The sequence below is a fragment of the Sciurus carolinensis genome, chromosome 4 (assembly GCF_902686445.1).
Source record: "Sciurus carolinensis chromosome 4, mSciCar1.2, whole genome shotgun sequence".
NCBI classification, from domain to species: domain Eukaryota; kingdom Metazoa; phylum Chordata; class Mammalia; order Rodentia; family Sciuridae; genus Sciurus; species Sciurus carolinensis.
Genome location: NC_062216.1, coordinates 101,689,809 through 101,713,819, shown reverse-complemented (window position 1 = coordinate 101,713,819; position 24,011 = coordinate 101,689,809). Strand labels below are relative to the sequence as shown.

Here is a 24,011-nt window from a genome sequence, read left to right as displayed (position 1 = left end):
CAAGTTTATGTGAGGTTTATAGACAGATATTTACAAAATGTCTTGTGTACTACGATAACTGACACATGGAATGCAGATCTCAAAAAACGGTAGTTGTTTTCCAATCTGCACATCTGGTCTGTTCTCAGTCAAGCTCCTCTACCCTTTAGCTTTGTCAAGACCCAAATTCAAACCCATTAAATCTGAACAGCTGAGTGGTTGGGCCTAGGCACAAGTATTGCTAAGTTACCCCGGCCATCTCAATATCCAGCGAAGGTTGTAAACCACTCTGCCATCCTGATTTTCTAAATACTCAACATACCTGTGGAGTTTAATCCTTAATCTCAAAGGTGTATTGACTAATTATTTGTCATGGCAAATTATGTTCACTCCCATATTCTCAAACTGCTAGACTATAACAGGTTTGAAATCAGTTAATGAGAAAGCATCAGGGTTGTTCCACTAGATCCCTGCAGGACTGACTGTAATAAAAACTCAAGACTCTAATAGATTCATTTCTCAAAAATAACATGAATATCGATATTTTCTCTAACACAGAGTAAACAGAACAGGTCCTGGAAAATTACTTGTTTTATCAGTAAGGAAAAAATATATGAGTAATGTTAAATCAAATCAAGGAATTCTGTTACTGTGACTTAATTCAATACATAAACTGAGTTGTTTTGTTCTTTTCTCCTATTACTTAATATTCTTAGTATGGTTATCATTCTCTGAAGGTAAGAGTTATAGGTAAATCTAAGGTACTCAGGGAAGTGCTCCCCAAAGGTGGTTCTCAAAAAAGCAGTATTAGCATCACCCAGGAAGGAGGAAGCTTGTTAAAATGCAAATTATCCAGCCCCACTCCAGACCTCCTGAAGCGGAATCTCTGAGTGTGGGTCCAAGGAATATGTTTCAACAAGCTATTCCAATAATACTTTATGCACATTCATGCTTAAGAATCACAGACTTAGAGGATATAGCTAATGCAAATGAAATTCAGTGCTTAATCCATGGTGTTATGTATTCTTATCTCATTTCTTCCTGCATGTATTTTTTCACTTTCCACAAAAAATGCTTACAAAATAATTTCCATGCAGAGGGAATTTCTTCAGACAGTTGCAAAACGACCATGAGAACATGATGAGGTTCTGGTCTGAAAGGATCAATATTTACTTCTTTTATAAGAAACAAAATACTTTCAGTCTATTTCTTAGTGGATTGCATACAGAACATTGAGTTTAATATTGAAGTCGTTCTCTTTCAGCAAGTCCTCAGGCAATCAGAATCCCATGGGAGCTAGAGAGCACATAACCCAAAAGTAGTTCAAGCTGCATATTGTTAACATGGCACACTTGCTTCTAGCTTACTGAAATAAAATCTTCCATTTTTAGTTGCTTTACCCTGAATGCCTAAATACCTGTCCATAAAGAAATTCATATTAGAGTTCTTGATAACCCTAACCTCTTGTAAGGTAACCAGTTCAAAATTAAATAAATGAAATTTCAAAATCAGGAAAAGCTGATTTAGAGTGTCATTTCTTAAAAGAAATTATACCAATTTCAACATTTATTTTTGAGAAGATATAAGAGATGAGAACATTTTTATGTTAAAGGATTAATAGTTACATATGCTACTATACCATTTTACTTTTAAAGAAAGACACATCTTCATTAATAATCAACGTTTCAATCATGCCTACTTTGAAGAGATGAGAGGAGGTGCTAAGATTCAATAATATGTGAGATTTTGCTGTCAATACTCTCCAATCTATTAATTTCAGAAACACCCGTTCTGTTCCATTATTTTATTTTCATTGACTTGCCCAAATTGTGTGACCCTTGTTGACTCACTCATGCTTAAAGCCAACATCTACTTCTTAAAATTCTGAAAACTTTTAACATGTCAATCTGTGGAGAATTTTCAGACAAGATGCTAAGTCAATTCTCAATTATCCTTATCATTAGACAAGACCTATTGTATGTGCAATACAAAAATAGTTGACATTTTAGATCTCGTATATGGACTCTAGATTATATCTTCAGATTCATATGTGGTCACAGATGAAATTGTTCTAGTTAGTACCCCAAATTCTAATAATAAAGTGAGGCCACAATTAAGCATTTCCATCTCATGCCACGTAGATGATAGAAGAGAGAAATCTTCCCAGTGATCACAAGAGTCCAGTTATTACCCAGGAAGAACACTTGCCCTCATCTTGTTCCCCTTGGCATTAAGAATAGAGCACAGTATAATTTGAAAGGTGTCATTATACCATTAAATAATAGACTCAGCCAAAGCACTGGATGTGGAAAAGACACATGACTATTTCTCAAGGGTTCTTATGGTATCAAAGCACAAGGGTTTTTGGTTGGACATTTTATTTACTTTTTTGTTTATTATGTAAATATGGACCTCCTCCATATTCTCCATGCATACTCATTTTCTTCTCCTATTTCTCATTGCACCCTTAACATGATGAGACCTCATGATACCTACAGCATGACATCCCTACCACATTCATTAGTAAAATATTATTTGTGAGAATTGTGCTAAGCAATTTGCATGTGTTGTGCGATTCCATATAAATAGAAAAATCAATCTATAAAAATATGTCAAAAATGCCAAGAGATTATTAGCATAAAGAAATTAAAAACACTAAGTAAATCTATCCCACCTCATTTTAGCACACTTTATTTTGTACCATATAAACAAGTATGGTGACAACTGTGATAATTAAGCTCCTTGGGATGACAGCTTTGATTTTGACCAACTTGAAGTTGATTTTAGTTTTTGTTCAATGAATCAATTCCTACAATTATTTCCATGAAGACTATCAATCCATGATTTGAGGAGAAAATATTTCTCTAAATGATATAAATCATCTGTGATATTTTTGAGAGAGGAATAGAAGAGAAAGCTATGATATGGAACTAAAAATAAAAGGTTCATTTCAAATTATTTAATAAGATATAATTGGCTTTGAAATGAACACAAAATTCAACTGACCATATACTCTTTGTGTTCAAGGGACAGCGAAAATGGTTAAGATGTGAAGACTATTAAACCACACAATAATTACATTTTTATAACATTTTACTTGCATAATTCCAACTAAATTGAAAATTTCTGTAAGATAGATACTATTTATATATAATATAAGAGTATCAATAGGATTAGGATCAGAACCTTGCTGGTAATTTCAAAGAATCTTAATTGATATGATTAGGGGAAGAATAATGATATGGGAGTTTAAGTACTTAACCAGTATCATTAGAAATAATTTGAGTTTTTTTTTTTTTTTAATAGAAAGTTAAGCTTTAAATGAAGTATATCAGAGAAGAGAAAGATCTGGAAAAAAGTGAGGAGACAAAGCATCATTTTCAAATAATAAATAGCCTAAGTAAAGAGAAGTACTAATGTGAGTGGTTTGTTTGGAAGATAATAAGGAAGTTTCTTTTTAGGGAGCAGTGATAGTATTGTTGGGTGGGTAACACATATGAAGCACAATATCCTTGAAAGGACACAAAGCCAGTGTGGGCCTTAAATTGAGATTTTTAAAAAGTAACTCATAAAATATAGTAAGTAGATCTGCAACATGTGGCCATGTTAGAGTCTGATATATTTGCATTTGACCTTGTTTAGCTCCTTATTAGATATTAATCTTGGGCAAGTTACTTAACTCATTGGGCTTCATGTCCCTTATCTGCAAACTAGCAATAATCATCCATATTTATAAAACAAATGGAGCTATTGTGACAATTAAATCAGGGTAATTATTTAAAGGCAGAGAGCAAAAATGTAATAAATTATAAACCCTATCATGATTTTTATAATGAAGTTGGTGGTACAGAATTATTTTAGTTTTTTATCCCCTCATGGTTAAAATTGAATGTAAGATGTATTATAAGCTGAAGTTCTGTGTACAGGTTCAGTTTGGTGTACTGGTGAGACTACCAAGTGAAAATGTTCAATGTATTTTTGAGAAGATGTTTCTGATGTACAGGAGAAAGGTCAAGTTTGAAGCTAAATATTTAGAAGCTGGATTAGCACATGGTCATCAAAACTGGGAATAAATGCTCATAGAAGTTATATGTAAATTGAAGTCAAAGCTTAAGGCATAATACTTAAAAGATAGGTAGAAGAAGAAAAGACTACAGATACTATACTGGATTCTGGGATTTGAAAGGAAAAATCAAGATATTTTCATGAAACGGCAAGGAATTGTTTTATATACATCAGCTATTGCCTGATAAGTTATGTAAAACAATTGCCAAAATTACAATAAGCATTTCTTTTTCTTGCCTATGGATCCACAATTTGGTCCAGCTACTCTTCAGGCTGTGGGGGTGGTTGGACTTGGCTCTAGAGCTTTGCATTGAATTCATTTCTGCTCATCTGTCACCACATATTCCCTGGTTCCTAGCATACTTGTTTCTCAGAACAGATGACAGATGCTAAGGGCCGTGCCAAATCGAAGACGCACATTAAAAACCTCTGCTTAGTCCACATTTACTACTAGTACCCTGGGCACAGCAAGTCATTTGATCTACCATCACATCTGTTGGTGTGGCAGTGTGCTCTATCATAGCAGGAGTGGAGGAGAGATGAGTATGTGCAGAACAACAAATCCAAACTATGCAATGATTTTTCCAAGGAGGAAAATTCAACAGCATTGATATTTTCTCAAAAATCCAATAACATCTGAAAGATGCTCACATTTCATGAACTAAGATAAATTTTAGTGACTAAGTACAGTTTAATGACATTCTTGGAACAGAAAACAGATTCAGAGGTTAAAATGAATGAATTCAAGAAAAAGAACGGAGAAATATGCATAAAGAACTTTGGCTAAAAGAGAACAGTGAAAAGACTTTTGTCATTGTGGCAGGCCAGAGTTTGAGGAGAGTTTTTGTTTAAATTTTTTCTGCATTGTTTTTAAGTTGAAATGGAATTAGGCACTGTTAAATGATACAAGGAAGCCAGAAGAGAAGCTACGGTTGAAGATCCAAGAAAGAGACAATAAAGAAGATCCCTATGAAGGTGGGAGACTGTAACTTAGAATCTGGGAGGAGAAAGAACACAGAAATGGAATTTTCTCTTCCACTCTGATAAATTGGAAAGATGGAAGATATTTAGAAACTGTTGACTGGTAATTTTAGGAAAGGAAAAAGAAAAAAGTAAAATAAAAAAGTTAGAAAAGTTAGAAGGAAAAAATAACTGAAAAGCTCGAGGGCAGAATTACAGAGTTGAGAGAGAAAGGTTGGAACTTCCAGGGAGGAAACGAGTTAAGTAGAAAATTTCCCTTCATGCTGTGGAAAGTTGAAATCTAGGACAGCAGTAGGCAGAGTAGAATGGGGAAGGAGCAGGGTTCCTGCTCTTTGACAGGTTTAAAGGATAACTGTAGAGGTAAAGACACATGAGGGTAAAGCTACATTTAATTAAATAAGGCATTCCACCTTCCAGTGATATTGTTGGTAACACAAATATTAGTGTCATCTTCCATAACATGCTCCAGAAGTGTTGTGGAGATTCCCTAGATTTAAAACTCAACCATAGAAGTAATTATGTGTGTTACATTAAGAAATTTCTTGTGGTAAATTTCTTGTGGTAAAACCCAAGAAATATTTTAATTGACTGGTAACCACTACATTCATATCTACCACCTTATATCAGACTATGCAGAGAAAAATTTTCAGTATATTGCCAAAATAAAAAATGAATGGACAGATTTAATAGAAAATCTTAGTGGTACAATAGTGATTTTATAAATAAAAGCATAGGACTGGGAATGTAGTTCACTTGGTAGAGTGCTTGCCTTGTAAGCACAAGGCCCTGGGTTCAATCCCCGGCACTGCAAAAAAAAAAAAAAAAAAAGAAAAAGAAAAAGAAAAGAAAATAATAATAAAATAAAAGCATAGCCATGGGTAATATACTATAAATTCTCTATAAATTAAATGAATGAAAGGAAAATGTAATTTCAAATTATACTAAGTAGTCCAACACATAATACAATTTTTATTTGAGAAAAATTAGCCAGGAGTAATAGGCTACTCAGAGTTAATTTACTTTAAAATCCATCGATTTTTATTAATACTTATGTAGGAATTAAAGCAAAGAATTAAAATCTCTTAATTTGCAAATAAATTATTTTTTTTATTTCCTAGACATGTTGAGAACTTGGTAAACTAAAAAAACTTATATTAAAATCCTTAGCAATACAGAAACCACCCCTTCTGTTACAGAGAAAATAGGAGATTTCAAATAGTGTTCCCTCTTCCTCTTAGAATTAAACACCTTTTTGAGAGACAGATCAGTCACTCGTGATCAGTCATCAAAAAATAAGTCTGGTCAAGCACAATATATTAGATCATGTGTGTGCTGAAATAAGTTAGTATTTAACCCAAATGAAAAGGGATGCTCTGATCAGCTAGTGATGTTTGTAGAACATATCTTTTTGCCAGAAAACCTAAAAGTTAATAGGATGAAAGAAGAGGAGATATGTAGTGAATAGGGTGACAAAAGAAGTGGCAACTCTGGCATCCTGGTGGTCCTTGAGGTATTTAAAAGCAACCCTTTGGTCTTAGTCTAAGCAGGTTGTGTGTATGAGTATGTTACATGTATGTGTTGCTGAAGGATAAGCATCAACTCCATCTAAATAAACCAAAATCATTATCCCTGAGGAACCTCAGAGGTTCCTTAAAGAAGTGCAGATTTCAGAGTTGTACTCCAGAACACCTGCCCCAGAATCTGTTCGAATAGAGGTCAGGATTCATCATTTTTAATAGTATCAGGTAATTCTTATAAAGTGCAAGGACTGAGAACTACTGTACTTTAACATATCAACCATAAAGCAATTGTATTATGATGATTATACCCACAAGGGTGGAGGCAGCGGCATCTGCTAATAAATTAATGACTTGCCTCTGGAATTTTCAGAGTATATGCTATTATTTCAAAAGAAAATTTAAAAATAGTTTGTTAAGACATGTGCTGTGTGTGTTGAGCATTTCTAAGTGTAAGACAGCATTCTAGGAATTAAAAGTAAAATGAAAATGATAAAATAAAGCTAAAGATAAAATGCAAAGAGATTATCTCCATTCTTAAAATTTAGTAAAGAAAGGCAGACTTGTAATGTACAAAGCTGCTCCCCCTGACCTTTCCGGTGCAGCCTTTTCCCCGCCTCCCAACCACCTGTCAATCTGTGAACATCCTAGCTAGCTATTGGTTCATCAGTCAGCTTGCAAGTGTCCTTCTCCAATATTGGTCCCCTGTTAGCCCGGCAGAATTCAATTGCTTTACTGTAGCTACCCCGCCCATCTTTCCTCATCTTTCTCTCCTACTCACTTTCTCTATCCTCCTCACTTTCACACTTTCTTGTGCCCCTGCCCTTTCTCGTTCCCTTTCTTTTCCTCTCATTTTCTCTCTTACCCTGCAGGGAGACACTCTGTTTGCTTAATAAACTCCCTTATGTGATTTCCCATGTCCGGCGTGGTTTCAGTGGGATCCCTTACAAGACTGGTATAAATTTGGACAATAAGGTAGCACATAGGCTACAGCAAAAGTTTGTAAATGGTACTCTGGGGACATATAAGGTACTAAATTACCCCAAGAAGTCAGTCAGGAGAAGCTTCCTGAAAGAGGTGGCAAACAATAATCTTAAAAAAGGAGCAGATGCTAATGGACACACAAGTGCAAACATAGGCAAAACTTTCTATCTTGTCAAAGTAGTAAAGACACTTACAAAGATGTCGCTTTTACCCAGAATTCTGCGTAAAGTTCATTATTAAAGAAATATTGAAGAAAGCTATTATCTGATACAGATGAAAAACTCCTCCATTATTATCCATCAGTCACAGCACTTGCCTGGCCTCAAGTCCAAGGAAGTTTATAATAAATGAAGAAGGTAAGTACATGTAAGCTGAGCAGAAGATCCATGGCAGTTGTAAAGCAATAAAATCCTCTTAGGAAAAGACTGACAAATTTTAATTCTCTAATGAATCAAATAATAGGCAATCACTAGCTTTGAAAAACACAATTGTTTTCAGACATTAGAAACAGGAACAGTGTTGTCAATATACCTCCACATGACACTTCCCAGAACAATGAAGGCTTTAAAAGGACCAAGGAAGTAAAGAAGAAACAAATAGGACATTACAGTTGCTACATGTCAGTTATTCTTTGTGACTTCTCAATATGTAATTTCAGCAGAGTATTAGAAAATAGAGGAATTTTGTGGAAAGTATAAGATTTTCATAGGCCGAGGAGTAGTTCTCTGAGTACATTTCAGTATGACCAATGGAACCACTTAGGTCAATAGTTACAGAAATGTTTTTTCTTTACACTTTTACAACTATAAAAATAAATAAAACAAGAAAAAGTTCTCAGTTCAAAGGAAGCTTCAGAAAACAGCATTTTATAAAACTTCAGTTTGAATATCTCATAAATCCTTGTACTACTGGACATCTTTTTGGAGTGATGTCATATTGCAAATAACTTTTATATGCTCCTATAGCAGATATGATTGTATGCAAACATGAGATCATATGTGTTTATAAAAATAAACAATACTGTTCTCAGTCCTGGTTGAGGGTGAAATGCAAAGCCCAGGACACACATAAACTTGCCCATGGCTTTCAAAAAGTTATGTATGTCTTAGCAGAAATCAAACTCTCAAAAAAAAAAAAAAAAAAAAAAAAAAAAAAAAAAAAAACTGTGAAAAGAAGATGAAAATACATGGAGCTGGGGTTGTGGCTCAGTGGTAGAGCGCTCCCCTAGCACATGTGAAACCCTGGGTTGATCCTCAGTACCATGTGAAAATAAGGTAAAGGTATTGTTTATACCCACAACTAAAAAAAAACCCAAAATACTTTTTAAAAAAGAAATACATCACTCAGTACATTCATTTAATTATCTTTAAACATTACTTGAAAGGAGTTTTATAACATACCTAATAGCAAAATGAAATCAATAATGAAATTATTAGAGATTATTAAAGAGATGATTTGGAAAGTATGGGTCTGCCAATTTTGCAGCAAGATTTCTTACCAAGGATGATCTCTATATGCTTTTTCAAAACTAGACTTTATTCCTTAACATTTTTGAAATTACAGTCTCTTCATACCTAGCATATTTTTCATACTTTACAAAGTCCTCAAAAATATGTTTTGTGAAAACTGACTAAATCAGTACCTTGAAACCATTGGTTTGGTCCCAGGATAAGAAACAGTCCTTAACACTTTAAAAGAATTTTCTTGATCTGCCATTCTCCCTTCCTTAGCCACATGTCTTGCTACTGTATAATTTATACTCCCGCATGTGTTAGATTTCTTTCTCGAACTTGAGCCCATAGTGACTGTTCTTTGCTTTCATGCCTTTGTCCTTGGCATAGAACATTTCCCTAACATAACTTGGCTTGCATCAAAACTCTCGCCCAGTCTCAGTTCACCTTTTAGTCAATTTTCCAGCTCTGAAGCCTTCTGAAGGCAGCAGAAAATTGAACTTATTTCTCACCAGATCTCCAGATCTATAATGCCTACCACATAGTAGATCTGTTTCTGTTATTCTCTCTCTTGCTCTCACTTTTGCTCTCCTCTTAGAATATAAATGAAACAAAGACGTATTTACATATTTCTTTCCATTTCTAGCTAGCAGAAGGCACTACTTTGTAGATTATTCATGGGAGACAGGTCCTTTTTGTATCTGGAAATTGCTCTCATTAAAACACAAGCAGCCTAGGGAGAGTAATAGGCAAGTGACAAAGAGGAACCTGCCTGATCACCTCAACCAAACCTCAAGAACAATCAGATGAGAGACAATACAGAAAGTTTGTTTCCATACTTATTTTCCCCAGTTTAGAAAATGAAGTCACTCAATTATAGGATGTGAGTACCTCCCCAAGATTTCATATCTGCTAAGTGCCAGAATATAAATTTAAATCTTTCTGTTCAGAGTCAATGACACAAAAAATAACAAAGCAAGGAAGATTTTGCCATTTGAATTTTATAAAAACTTAAGATATATTTTAATTTAAATGTTTCACAATCTCAACTGAAATATTTTTAGATAAACCACCTTATATAAAAATTTGGAAATACCAAAATTTATAGTTTATATCTGCACAATTATGCCTTATTACTTAATCAGTAGTTTATTTGGAAATACAAATCTTCTAAACATGTTTTAAAAATTAATAATACCCCATACTAGGGAGGATATACAAAAGCAAAAATCCATTTTGCTAAGAATGATAAATTACTAGAGGGCATTTAGTAATTTTAAGAGCAACTTGAAAATATCAAGAATCTGTTAAAAAAAAAAAAATTCTCCTGTTAGCAGTTTCACTTTAGAAATATATTGTATAGAAATGCCCCCAGCAGGACCATTCAGAAGGAAGATGATTGGATTGTGATAGTTGTAATCTAATCAGTCCATCCAAGTTTGAATGGACTGGGTGGTAACTGAAGGAAGATGGGAGATTGCTAGAGGAGGTGAGTCACTGGGGGTGAACCCTGGAAGGGTTCATTCTTCCTGTTAACTTCTTCCCTGCTTGCTTCTCTCTGCTTCCTGGCTTCCATGAATAGAGCAGCACTCCTTCACCAAGCCCTTCCTCCATGATGTTCTGCCTCACCTTGGACCCAGAGCACTGGACTCAGTCAACCATGAACTAATCCTCTGGAACCATGAGCCAATATACACTTTTCCTCCTCTAAGTTGTTCTTGTTGGGTATTTTAATCACAGATGAAAAGGTGACTAATGTACCACAAATGGCCAAAGTTCTTAAGTGAGCAAATAAGAAAAATGTTTGTCTTTCTTTCTTGCCTCTGAAAAACCACTTATTTGTACTTGTTATATTGATGAAATAAACTCTGTGGCACAATTAAAATGTAACACACACACACACACACACACACACATAAAAGAAATATATAAAAGTACATATTTAATAAGGTTCTCGTAGCACTCTAAAAAAATAAACAAACATTGAAAACAACCCGAAGATTAAACAGTAAAACATTTATATTTCATTAAAAGGGATATCATACAAATGCTAAAGACATTGCACTTGAGTTAAAATGTGTGAAAATATTATAAAGTTGATCATGATAGAAAATAGTGGCAGAACATTACACATACTATGCTACAGTTGCTATAGTTTTGAGAGTAGGAATAATAATGCAATAATACTAAATTTTATGCATAAAATTATTTTGTAATTATATACAAAATGTCACAAATACTTTATGGAGTATTGAGATGAGCAGAAAGAGAATCATCATTAAAGATTTTATAGCTATTAAAAAGATAATATATAATTATGTTGAAAAATAATGTTCAATAAAAATGAAAACCATATAAATTTTAAAAAATGCCTGAAAAAATCCCAAATAAAATAGCATCATACCTAATCCAAACATAGATAATGGGTAACAAATATATCATGAACAAGTAAGGTTTATTCTCATATTTCAAATTGAACATTTGACACAATATAATTCACTATACTAACTAACCTAATATGGAGAAAAATCTTATCATCTCAACAAATTTTAAAATGCTAACAATTTAAAACATCTTAAATAGAAATAAAAGAATTTCCTGAACCTGATAAAGGTTATTTATGAAAGGTTTAATACTTAATTGTGGAATGCTAAAAAATGTTCTTCTCAGTTCAGGAATGAAACAAGGATATCCAGATATCACTAGTTAGCTCAGCATTGTACTAGAGATCCTAGCTAGTACAATGAAGGCATTATTTTAAAAAGTTATAAGGAATATAAAGAAATAAATTCGGTATTCTCAAATAATGATTGGGCACCTAGAAAATTAAAAAGAATCAGCAGGTAAATCATTAGTATTGATGGCGAGTTTTGCAAATCTATATGGGGTTGTCATATAAAAATGAATTATATTTCAATTCAGTAAAAACAAAAGTAGAAATTGAAATTTAGAAATTATAATACTTACAATAATATGAAAAGCAAATACCTAACAAGTCTAACAAAAGATGTAAAATATTCTTACACTAAAATTTTTAAGCATCATCTAGAGAAAATTTAAAAAGCCAAATAAACTGACATATTAGTCATGATCATATATGGAGAGACTCAAATTTTAAAATTTTAAACATGAATTATGTTTAAGTGATTTATAGGTTCAATGCCATCCTATCAAAATTCCAAGAGAAATTTTGTAGAAATTAATTACCTCACTTTGATATTTACATTGAAAGGCAAAGATCAGTAATAGTAAAGACAAAGACTAATGAAACTAGAGAAACTAGCAATTATCAAGTCCTTTTTTAAATATACATCATTAAGAATGTGTGAATAGGCAAAAGGGCAGATAAATGAGCTGGTAAAACAGAACAGAAAGTTTAAAAGCGGATCTGCCCATATATGGACACTTAATTTATGACACAGTTAGAATTGCCAAAGAAAGGAAATGACAATAAATGTTTCAATAAGTGGTTCTGGATCAATTTTTATCTTCATAAAAATAAAAAATAAGAAAATGAAACTCAAGTCACACACAAAAATTGACTCCAAATGAAATAGAAAACAATATAGTATCTAGAAGACAATACAGAGAAATATTTCCATAACTTTGTAATAAATAATGATTAAACAAGACATTAATTGCATTATCTGTTGATAAAACAGAATATTGAGAGAGTGGTAAGGAAAATAAAGTGAGAAAAGAAAATTGGAAACATTCTCACAGGACTCAAATTAGAATATATAAGGACTGTTCTATCAATCAATAAGTAAAAGACAACCCAATGAAATAGACAGTAGTTTTGAATGAGAACTTTGAAGCAGGATATCTAAGTGGGCAAAACACATAAAGTGTTCAACTTATTAATGAAATAAATGCAAATATAAGCCAAAATCATTTATCTACCTATACATACTCCCATCCAAAGAATAGCTTAAATTTAAAAGATTATTGATATCTAGTGTTAGCAAAGTAAAAGAGCAGCTGGTAATCTCATACACTACAGTTTGGATTGGAAATTAGCATAACCACGTTGGAAAAAGGAGGAATTTCTACTAAAAAATTTTAATTAAGTTTAGCCTGTGACTCAGCAATTTTAATCATGGCTATATTCCAACAAAAATGCATATACATATACTACAAAAAGACAAGTCAGTAATAAATTTTTATAGGAGAACTATTAGTAATAACACAAAACTGGGAACAACCCAAATGTTCAACTATAGAATAAACATGTGCATTTTGGGAAATTCATACAATGGAGTTTTGCAGAGTAATAAAAATGAACTCTTGGTACATGCAAACAAACTGTGAACTTCTCACAATAGTGTTGATCAAAAGGAATCTAATACAACAAAGAGCATGCTTCATGATATTGTCCTTATGTTTCAACACTAGACAAAGCAACTCCATTTTCTTATAAGTCAAGAGAGTCATTACCTTTGGGGAAGAACAAGGTGGTAGTGATTGGGAGGGGCTGGCAGAGGGGTGCTTGAATGCAGGAAGACAGGTTCTTTATTATTAACTGTAGGTATAAATACTCTAATAATTCATTGAGTCAAATAATTTCTGTGCACCTATACTATTCTGTGCACCCACCTGTTATTCTTTAATTATATTTTTTAAAAAAAAGAAATACAGTAATGCTGTGCCTTATTGAAAGTAGACACTTTTCACCACCACTCAACTTGCCCATAAATAAAAATCTCAAGATAACTTTTTCAGAAACACTGGATCAATTTTCAAATAACCAGAGTTGTTAGAATCTCCAAAATAATATATGTAGACCAAGAGTAATCAATCTGTTATGCATTTTAAAAGATTTTCAATTAAATGTTATACTTAATGTATAAAAATAATATAGAGTGGAAAGTTTTATCTGACAGAAAAGTTTGTTGTATTAAACGGCTTGAATCTCACACTGGAATATTACCAATATTTTTCTAGTATCTTAGCAGGCATCTTGCCAGTTAAAGATACAAAATCTGTACTTTAGTTACCATGACAATTAAATACTATCAGATTAAAAGCTTCAGGATAGAATTATGTTTATGGGCTTGTGATGGTAGGAAGCAAAATTAGAGCAGAAAGGCATAAAAACTTCTGATGCTTAGGTCAAAATTCTAGTAATAAATATTTAAATGGTACATTGTAATGATCTAATTCATATTTGGGAATCCTTACCATATAAATCCTGTAGTAGACGAACTTTTTGTTTATAAGCTTTCCATAAATAAAACATTTGCAAATTTAGAATGATTTAATTCCTTGTGTTAACAATAAATATATTTGAAAGTGTAAGGATAGAGTTTGGTCACTTAGAATAGCAAAGTTTTAAACTATGACTCACAACACTAAAACCAGCTATCTTTGGAGTAAGGAATAGGTATAGATAAAAGAATGATGGAAGACATTTGGGCACTGGAATCAGACAACCTGAATGTGCATTCTAACCTCTCTAAGCATTAGCTTTATACTGTTTATCCTTTTCTTGATTGAAAAATGGAACAAATACATTTTAAAAGCCCACTTCATTGGCTTTGTGAGGTTTTCTAGTGCCATGTGCAGCACATTTAAAACAATGGCCTACACAAAGCAAGGCATTCTATAAGTGCTTATTAATAATTGAAGTGAAATCCTAGAAAAGACATTGCATAAACCAGATAGAAAAATAAATCTTATGTCTCAGTATTTTTAATTTTCAAGTTAAGCTTGATCACTACTCTAGATAAGTATCTTTCTTTTTTTCACAAATTTATTTTCAAACACTTCTACAATTTTCAAAAAAAATATATTTGGCCCCTCTGATTCTCCAAGACTGTATAGAATTATATGGTATGCCAAACTGAAGAGTGAATTTGAATATTGTCTATAATTAAGACTATCCAGTAAAATTATTTTAATAATTCAAGTAAAAAAGATAATGGAAAAAACACTGTACTTGTCACCAAAAATACAAAGAAAGTCTGAAACAAACAACTATAAGTCTAATACGGGGGGTTTATGTGGGGAAGGTCTACATGATCTAGCAATTAAATAAATACAAGATTTTAAAAAGGTTTAGAACCAAAACTTCTGTCAGCTGGTTTCTTCTCAAATTATTAAAAACCAAAGCAAAAACTGTGTATACGTATCAATGCAGTGAACTTTTACAAGATTGCTCAGAACTTGCAGCTCAGGACTTGATTATGAAAATCAAGACTAATGTCCTTAACCTAGACAAGGTGGTGGAAGTCATCTCATAATGCTTGGGGTGAACAGACTACATAGGATACTCAACCATGAGTAAGATGTTCTTACCTCCTGTCCAGTTTTGTCACTAAGTATAAACTTAGGCAAATTACTTATTTCTCTGAGTTTCTTTATTTCTAAATGTGGATAACCATGCCTCTCAATCTAACTTTCAAAATTCTTTCAAAGATTAAATAAGTTTACACAGGAGATGTTAACTAAGGTAATAAAAACTACCAAAGATGATAACAGAATAACTTTTGTTAAACAGAGAAAAGGGGAATCAATTTGCCCAATATTTACTTCCAACATAGCTACATTTGTTTATCTACATCATCTATGTACCCACAAATTTCTCTTTCCTTATAAATGTCAATTTTTTTAATATGCCTACTCATTTAACACTTTAGAATTATTAGATGTCCTGGGCATAGTTTTTTTTCCTTATAAAATTCATTTTTTAAAAAATTCTTTTTTATCTATCTTACATAAATCAACAAAATCAGGATCTTGTTGAAATGTTGTGAAGATGGACATGACTTGTAGATTTTATCAATTTCTTTTTGAGGTCAAGATATGACTACTTCATCTGTTGACATCTTTAAAGGTCCTCTTAAATTTTTTCATTTCTTCAGAAAGTAGTTATTAAGTATCAATTATATGTGAGGTCCTTCCATGGACACTAAGAAGAATTAGGCATGGTCTCTATCCTCAGGGCTTACAGTGGAGATGATAGGCAAGTAATCAATTACAGTACAATCTGGTAAGGGCTACGGTAGGGTGTCACAGTTTGCAGAAACACTGAACAGGGGTCCAAAACTCAATACTGAAAATCCAGGGAGGTAGCTAGAAACTGGCACCCAACTGGAAGTGTTAAGTTAGGTTAGTTACAAGGAATACAAGTAGACAAGTTATTTCCTCCAGAAAAGAGAATGTGAGGGGGTGGGAAGAAAGGGAAATTGTGCACCATGGAAAATGAGAACAGTTCAGTTGTGACTAGCACTGTGGGATACTGGAGATGGAAGAGATTTGAGTAATGAAAAAATGAATTTAGAGAAGTTACCAGGGACTGTTTATTTGATAAGGACTTTGGGTGCAGTAAAAAGACTTATTATTTTATTATAGAAAAAAAAAAAAAAAGAACTCCATTGAAAGATTTTCAGCTGAGGAGGCACATGAGACTGGTTTTAGAAAGACAACTATGGTTATGATATGGAGAGTGGGTTTGGGGGGAAGAAGACCCCCAAGAGGGGGCAACTGAAATGGGGACTCAGCTCTAAATGTGTGTGTTTTGTTTTGTTTTGTTTTAACAAAGAAAACAACATCTTTAAAAGACTAAGTAGTTTGCCCCAATCACACTTGTAGTAATTAACTGAGCTGGGTTTAATGGAAAGCTCTGCATGCCTCTTAACACCTGTGTGCTTAAGGACCCAGCAACCTGTTTCTCATAAAAGAAACGAATGTGACCAACCCTAAGCATTTAGAGAGTAACAGTGAAGCAGCACAAGAAAAGCACTGACACACTCAGGTTTATATCATCAAAATCAAGTAGAGGGGGTGAGCAATTATCCAGTGAATTAAGGACCATCTGGATAATCCTGGCAGAAGCAGATTTAGTGCCTGAGTCATTCAGATAATTGTGCAAACAATGTGCCCTGCTCTGGCTGAGTAACCTGGTCATTAATATCTTCTGTAGTACATTTTGCCCTCTAGCACTTTGGAAATGGACAGTAGTAGCTCAGAAAGAATTAAGGTAATGTTGACTTCATGGAAGAGCCTCATAAAGAATAATGGGATCTTAATAGACAGAGAGGGTTTTTTATGTGTCCCCAGAAGCCTTTACACAGGGGGTGGGGGTTATATACATGATATACATAAGCCAAATCTCTATTTAAAAGAGGAGAGAATTTCAGCAATGGTACCTCATATGTGTGTTTTGGTATTCAATTCTTTGTTAGGTGTCAAGAGTTTTTTGAGTCCTGAAGCTATAAAAGATAGCACTACAAATAAATTTGTAATCTATAGTAAAGTTATAAATTTCTGTCAGAAAACAATTTTAAAAAGGTAAGAGAGCAAGGTAAGCAAAATTTTCACAGCATATCACAGATTTCTTTTTTATGAAAAAATATGAACACTTCAATAAGAAGTCTAATGAAATTCTCAAATTAAGAAATACAAAGAGCATAAAAATAACATTTCTTGAATCCAAAAATCAAATATAACTCAAAAGAACAACTAGGTACACAATTTCTGTGATCAAAATAGTCATATTTCTTTTAACTGTAATACAAAGTGTAATGAAAAGTACTGTCCCTCCAAATCAGTATACCTACCCATGGAAAATAAGTCTGTACATAAGCTTTTGAGGAAGCAGATTGTCAGTATTAAGAGGCTGCAAATATTTATATATTTCCCTGGTAACTTCTAAGAAATTTTCATAAAGAAATCATCAGAAATGCAAAAATTTATGTACATTTATTTTTAACGCCATGACTGAAAAACTGAAAACACTCGAAAGACACTATACATAAAACATGAATATTTGGAAACTGTAAAAAAAAACATGGTTAGTAGAAATAGTAAATGAAATGAATTAATGTTTAGGGTAGGTTAAGTAAATGCAAAAATGAATATTCACTGTAACCTCAAATCTATAAATTGAATATAACTATGTATATTTATTGCAATAAGACTGAAAGAGTGAGAATGGATCTCTCTGTATGGTAGACTTTATTTCTAATTTTTAATTTTTCTTCTTTTTAGAGATATTTCCTTCTAATAAAATGTTATTTTTGATTTAATATTAAAACATATTTAATGATATAAGTTTGTATTTATATGCTTTTGAAAGCAATTTTACACAATAGGACATTCATACAACCAACATATAGTGTCTGCTATATTTCCAAGGACACACAACTAATCCTATTATTAGTAGTTGAACCCAAGTGTCTCTTGCTCCAAAGTCAGTTCTCATTAAGATTTGAATTAAAGTACTGTCACAGTTTCAAAGTAAAGTAGAAGCAATATTGAAAATTCAAGATACTTCATACCCATAATAGTATGTGGCATCTTAGATTAAAGCAGAAAGACTGATACCTGGGGACACTTGATATATTGCCTTATGCACTAATTTGGGCATGTGATCACAGATGGAACTAGTACTACAGAAAACAGAGGATACAAATTAGAGTTGAGAATAAAAATGAATGAACTGGTTACTGAATAAGCGGTATATACCAGGAGGTAGATGTAGGGAAGTTTTGAAAAGTAACTAACCATAAACCAGAAAGCAATGAAAACTGTAGCATCTGTTGCCAAAAGCTGGTTTATGGGAAATGCCTACTGATGGGAAAAAAGCAAAAAAATAAACAGTTTTCACTATGTGCATTATCATTACCATAAACACAACTTCCAATAGCTATTACTTATGAATAATTGGTATGGGCCAAGCCCTATCTAAATATTTTACATGCAGTATCTCAACACATTAAAAATCCTTCTGAAGTAAAGCCAAGTGCAGTGGTGCACACCTGTAATCCCAGCAGCTCAGGAGGCTGAGGCACGAGGATAGCAAGTTCAAAGCCAGCTTCAGCAAAAGCGAGGTGCTAAGCAGCTCAGTGAGACCCTGTCTCTATATAAAATACAAATAGGGCTGGGGATGTGGCTCAGTGGTCGAGTGTCCCTGAATTCAATCTCCCCTCTTAAAACACCTTCTAAAATAAGCACTATTATAATCCCCAACTAACTTACTGATGTTCATTTATCTGCATAATGTTCTACAAATGTTAACACATGTAGGTTCTTTCCAGAGCCTTTGCTCTTACCCATGAGGATAGTCTTTTGGGGTGGATAATGGGAGAAAATTTTTGTTTCCCATAAATTATTATTAATTTGCGGATTCATTTAACAGCTAGGATCAGGAAGAAGAAATAAGAGGATTTTTAAAAAAGAAAATTTGACATAAAAGCAATATGGTATCAAGAATTAAAATTTCAAGGAGGAAAAGAGAAGCACAATGGATGCTATACCAATAAAGTTAAAACAAGCATCAGGCATGAAAAATAGGAGCTTGCTGGCAATTTGGGATAGGTTCTGTGATATTATGCAGGTCATAGGCAATTTACATGAAGAAATAAGTGAAAATAGAACAAGTTGTTGATTTCTTTTTTTAATAAGAAAATATGGCATGCTTTTTATAGAGAAATATAAATTGTCTATCTCTCAACTAGGTCCCTAGTTAGTTACAAGGTTATAAGTTACGAGGAAATGTATGGAATAGCCAGTGCAAAGTCATCGCCCCGATTAGGAAATTGAATCATTTTGTGCAAGGATATAGAAATACCTCACGTCATCTATTACTCATCATGGAGAGGATAATAGAGCCAGAAAAAGTTTCCAAAAGTAGTTCCCAATGCTAGCTTTCTATCCATAAATAGATCATCCCCAAATCATTGTCATAGCCCTCCAAGTAGATCCTTATGATGGTGCTTCCTCAACAAGAATCTTTGAGGTTACTTAGAACTATGCTCAGTGTGATGGTGCATATAAAAACAAAGGTGATAATCTTTTCCTGCAAAGTACTTCCTGTCTAATTAGAAAGCAAAACAGACATAGGAATAAGTTCAAGCAACAAAGCAAGACTGGGACTAGTTTTCCAAATGAAAAGTTATCCATTAGAAAGGAGTGATCAGTCTGCGTTAGAGTCACAGATTTAGAAAGTGCATCTAGTTGACGTATACTAATGGATCATTACAATTAATAGCTCCATTTATTAATGACCTACTATATACCCACCCTCATGGTGGAAATATGCATACATTTTATAGACCCTTCACAGCTATGTGAAAAAGTGGTGCTATTACTCTCCTTTTAAAGACAAGGAAACTGAGACTCTAAGATCATAATTAACTTGCCCCAAATCAGATAATTAGGCAGTTACAGAGCCAAAATTAAAAGTCAGCTCTCTCTGCCTGTGATGGTTAGGTTGGTAGACTGAATCATTTATCTTCAAAATAACATGGCATGTTACAATTATATTCTAGAAATTCAATTGAATTTTGCAAAACTACATGTAAGACCAGAACTGGATAACCTTGGTGTGTATTATTACCAGTATCAACATTTACTGAATTTTGTTACCAGGACCAAAAATTGTGGGAAGCTGGAAAGAATTTTAATTGAAGGGAATCTGCTATGCATTCTAAATGCACAGTATGTTATTAGAACATTACGGTTGAAATTTTTAGAAGACTTTAAGCATATCACTTGTGTCTTCCAAATTTCAATGTCTCTCATCAGTAACCATAGAAAGATTATCATCAGAAATGAGTAATTCCAGGCAATGGGAAAAATACATGCAAATGTTATCTATAAAAGAAAGCCCATGTAATACAAATAGACAGGATAATAGATATGATGTGAAACAGCAGTACAAATTCAAATATGTCCACAAGAAAAACGTTTTTGAAGAAACATATTAAAATTACCCCCAGAGGTTCTCACAGTTTCATAATTCTGCATCTTGAATAAGGGGTGGATCCTTTTCCAACCCCTCATATGCTGCTAGCTGTAAGTTGCCATGAGATATGTTTACCCCCAAATAACCAAGGTACATGCATAATCACATCATTATTCTCTGATGAGTTTAATAAAATATCCCAGATATAGCATGTATTTATTTTGTCTGTTATACTGCAGGCTGGTAAGATTCGTATATGCACTATGAAGCTGAAAAATAGATGATAAAATAGCACTTTAAGAATTCAAAATAATATTTGAAAATATTGATCTTTATGTGCATTGCAGAAACATTATTTCATGAAGGGTTTAGTCTGAGCGTCTCTTCTCTGGCTTTTCCCCCAATGGAGAATTTGATTCTCTTTCTGCCCCTCCCACTCAGTGCTTCCAGATTGCTTCAGAAGACTAAGGCAGCCTGCTCAGCAGCAGGCAAACCAGGCTGGGTGTGCAGGAGCTATATATAGATCTACCTTGGAGATGTGCACACACACGCACACATACAAATGTCCATGCTGGTTTTGGCATGAAAAGAGAGAGAGAGAGAGAGAGAGAGAGAGAGAGAGAGAGAGAGAGAGAGAGAGAGAGAGAGAGAGAGAGAGACTGCAACTCTCCCGTCTTCCCTCCTTCCCATAATCCCAATTTTTCAGGATTCTTAAAGCAGGGTGTCTGCAGTCCCCCAGAGTGATGCAGCATCTGATTTCTCTGCAATTCTTCTCCCTACTGCTACCAGCAATCTGACTCCAACAGGAACAGGCACTGGGCCAACACCTACTACCCAGATGCGGTCACCCAGGGAGGCTGCCTTGCAGCGGCTTGAGCTCATCCGGGCACAGTCACCTGACTCTGGGAATCCCTGAGACCAAACCCACCTTTCAGAAAAAAACTAGGTGAGGTGGTGATTCCCAGTAGAAAACCCTAGAGTGGAAGGGACGAGGCAAAGCCTTCCGTGTCTCTGCCCTCCTCAGCCTGCAGCAGATCGTGGAAAAGGGCCCGTGTCTTCTCAATAGAGGCGTAATTAATCGGAAAATGCCCTTCGAGTTGCAGGGATTTTTCCCAACCCCCCTCCCAACGGGAACTAGTTCCTAACAGAGAGGCCAGGGAACAAACAGTCCCTTCTCCTCCTCACTGTAATCATTCCCAGGTTTCTGCGAGATGTGCTGGAGTCTAGACCGCAGGTGAAGAGAGGGGAGAGCGGTAGGTGCAGACAGGCATGGGGAGGAAGAGAAGCTCTTAGCGATTTAAGACCTGCGGCTCCCGTGGCTGACATGTCTGCTTCCCCAGCCCCTCCCCTGCCCCTGCCGGGTCGACATGGCATCCCTTGGACGAGTCACCGGCGGTGGCAGTCACAGTCCCTGAGAGGAAAGTTGAGGAGACACGGGACCAGGGCTTGGTTCCCTTTCCTAGGGCACTGCCACCCTTCCCTGCCCACCGCCCCCGGGCTCCAGCATCCTGCAGCCCGACAACCTCTACCCCAGTTTTTCCCTCAGTACTTCATGACGAGAGCTGCAGCGACCACAGAAGATTTGGGGGTAACAAGGGCGGGGCAGGGGGAAGGGGTAGCGAGGCAACAGTATGGAAACACGCATTCTTTATTCTATTTGCAAAGAAGAAAAAGTCCTGCCTCCTACCTGGTCCCTGCTCCTGCTTGCCTCGGCGCGGCACAGCTGGACCATACCCTACAGGTTTCCCACTTCCGCTGCAAACACCTGGGAGCGCATCTCCCCTCCCAGCGCCCCTCCTCGCCTCAGCGGAGCCCACCCTAGCTACTTGACAGCAGAATCCAGCCTTTTTGAGCGGTTATTGGGGCCGCGGGGAAAGTGGGGCGGGGACCGCAGAGAAACCTGTGTCTCTGATTGGACAGAAGAGAGATCACTCTCACCCCCCCACCCCGGACCAGGGCTTGCTGCGGACTCGCGTAGCTAAGGAACCCAACTGCAAAGGGTCTCTGCAGTTTCTGGAATCAAAACCTGCTGCTACTGGATTGATGACTCCTCACAGGAGGGAAACTGGTTTGAGGACCTGTCATTAAAGGCCCCCAAGAAGGAGGGAGGGGCCAGGCATAACCAGACACCCAGCACTTCCCTGAAGGGACCATCTGCTCCAGGAGATTTGGCAGGAGAAATCAGAGGCAGTCCCTTGGTACAGAAGCATGGACTTCAGTTAGGAGAGAGGCGGGGGGAAATTATACACACACACACACATACTTACATGAAAAAAAATCAAAAGAAAATTCTAAAATGTGAGGATTTTGTTTCGTTTCCATTTTTGCCTAATTGTAACATGGTAGTTTTACTTGTAGAAAAAAGGTTGAACTGTAATGTTAGAAACCTCCAAAATATCTGGTAAGAACGGTATTTTTAAATGGGAAAACGCTGCATAATAGCCTCTCAAAAGAGAGTAAATTGAATAAATTAAGACTGAACTCCATAAGGGACTTGGCCTTGGGCAGTTCCGTTGGTGGCAAAAGTCTTAAAATAATCTCCATCAGACTGAGGGACAATTAACCAATCTGTTATCCTCCTATTGATAATGGACCATCATTTCTTTTGTGCTAGACCCTTGAGAGAGAATATGTAAACCTAGGTGATTCTTAGACTGTTTTAGGTGAAGGGGGACAGGATAAAATCTCCTGGTGCCCATTTGTCACCTCTGCCATTCATCCAGGTACAATCTGAAGCCAAGAAACCCAAGGGATTCCTTAAATGGAGGAAGGCTATAGAAAGGCCTTAGGCAAAATTGGGTACAGGGAGTATCTTAATTTAGTGCTTAGGAAACAAAATGCCTCCTTCCAGGAAACAGCAGAATTCTTCCACCTAATATAAGTACTAGTCTTAGCTAGTGCTAAGCATAAGACACCACTCATTTTCGAAGAGTTTATAATAGACCTGACCATGAACAACTGTTAGAGAAAACAACAACTGTTGTTGCTAAATGTTAAATAAGTTATCTACTCTCAGCTGAGTGCTTACCATTGTTAATACTATCAGGCCAAACTCTTCATGAAATGTTCTTTTCATAATAACTGAAGGAATCAAAATAATGTATTTGAATGTATTTGAAGCCACTCTAGAGGTAATCTACAGTAAACAATAAATATGATTTGTGTAGTGGGAAACTTTTTAACACTGAATGGAAATGACTGAAAATACAATGACAAGTTTCTTCATTATCTTCCCATTAGACTTGTGTCTTCACCCCCACTATCCACATTAATTATTTCCATTGAATTGGACAAATCATTCATGAGTTACTGAGCATTTATTCTGTGCTACACTCTGTGCTATAG

General features: G+C 35.0%; 1 protein-coding gene across 5 annotated transcripts in view; it reads right to left on the bottom strand.

Annotated features, from left to right (window-relative positions):
* The window catches only part of Cntn1 (contactin 1), a 364,554-nt gene extending 342,054 nt beyond the window's left edge, over window positions 1-22,500 (bottom strand). For all 5 annotated transcript variants that reach the window (XM_047548775.1, XM_047548778.1, XM_047548779.1 and 2 more), the window contains exon 1: window positions 22,354-22,500. The gene's annotated coding sequence lies outside the window, so the exon portion shown is untranslated. The remainder of the gene's footprint in view (window positions 1-22,353) is intronic.
* Window positions 22,501-24,011: the final 1,511 nt, after the last annotated feature.